This window comes from Mobula hypostoma, chromosome 1 (assembly GCF_963921235.1).
Source record: "Mobula hypostoma chromosome 1, sMobHyp1.1, whole genome shotgun sequence".
Classification (NCBI taxonomy): Eukaryota; Metazoa; Chordata; class Chondrichthyes; order Myliobatiformes; family Myliobatidae; genus Mobula; species Mobula hypostoma.
This window is the reverse complement of record NC_086097.1, coordinates 148,759,536-148,761,280: the sequence shown is the minus strand read 5'-3', so window position 1 is coordinate 148,761,280 and position 1,745 is coordinate 148,759,536.

Below are 1,745 nucleotides of genomic sequence, written 5' to 3'. Positions count from 1 at the left end.
CACAATTACTCCTTGCCTGCTCTCCATCTTCCTCTGGCGCTTTCCTCCCCCTTTCTTTCTCCCCAGGCCTCCCGTCCCGTGATCCTCTCCCTTCTCCAGCTCTGTATCCCTTTTGCCAATCGACTTTCCAGCTTTTAGCTTCATCCCTCCCCTCCTGTCTTCTCCTATCATTTCGGATCTCCCCCTCCCCCTCCCACTTTCAAATCTCTTACTCTCTCTTCTTTCAGTTAGTCCTGATGAAGGCTGTCCGAAACGTCGACTGTACTTCTTCCTATAGATGCTGCCTGCCTGCTGTGTTCCACCAGCATTTTGTGTGTGTTCCTCCATCTATTAAGGTTGTGTGGTAGATCTTCAAGATGGGTATATTGTTTATGAAGACTTCATGGAAGTAGGCTCTTTGCCGATGGGCATGTCATAACTTCCTGCTCTGTAGCCCTTGTCCTGACTGGTCAGATATGACCATAGCAACACCAACAGTGAAACCATTACTGAAGAATCCATTGAGTAAGTATCTCAGAAGCTAAATGCTGGAAATAAACACTCACAATTTGTTGTAGCGCACTCTGTGGATTTTGGAAAGTATTTGTGCAGCCTGCGGTTACTTATAAAGTTGCCCCGCCAGGCTTCTTGAGTGTAGAATGTCTCTTTAAAGAGTGAAAAAACAGCACTATCTGCTCCTATTGATACTGTTCCATAGCAGTTGTTGCTTGCAGCTTCTGATCCAATTTCTTTTGGATCTGATTATTACATGATTAATAATGTCAGTTAGTGCACACTTGACACTGCAAAATTGTTGGGCAAGCTAATATGAATCCACATAAAAGTGCCTTTAACCAATTTTGCAGCTTGTGCAAGTTCACCAAAAAACGATTCCTGTGCGATCAATACTGGATTCTTAAAATTGAACTGTGTAATTCCCCAAAAATGTTTAAGTCTGATCCAATTTCTATATCATACCATGCTATATTCCTTATTTGATGACATCTTTGATATTTGGATAATACGTAGAAAGTTGCCACTTTTTTTTCTTTTTTTTACAATACACATAAAATATTCTTATGATGTTTTCTCCAGCTCAAATATTCTTATGATGATTTCTCCAGCCAAATCTCATTGTAGTGTTTTAACTGCTGCCCTGGCTGAAACCAGAAGATGTTTAATGGAACGCACACTATGTCAGAACAGTGAGGAATCACACCACGGAGCAGTAAGGCACATAAGGAGGCCTCTTATATCATACATGTAAGAGCAAAAACAAAAATGAGAGGAAAAGGGAATTATAGTTAAATTTTTTAATTAAAGAAAAAGGTAACGTTAAATATACATTAAATATAATGAATTGAGGTTCCACAATTTATGTACATCATTACTTACTCCCTGTTTGGGATTTAGGAGTATTGGAATTATGTGAATGTAATAGCCATTAATTCAAACACGAATGAGTCTTCAGTTCTTTTTTAATTCACAGGCAGTAATCAGTTTGATATTAAAAGCATAGCTTTGTAAACAAAGAGCACTCTTTAAAGAACACAGGCTAGATGGAGATATCGTTTCCAAACCAACAAGACCATGAGACATTCCCAAAGACAATGCAGTATATTAATTGGCCTACATTAAACCGAGCATTAGATACCATAAGATATTTTGTATCATTGTGATTGCGATCGAGGAAGATTGCAATACAACGCATCAAACCATAGGCATTTGATTTGGTCAATAATGCTATCAATAATTGGAATACAGTG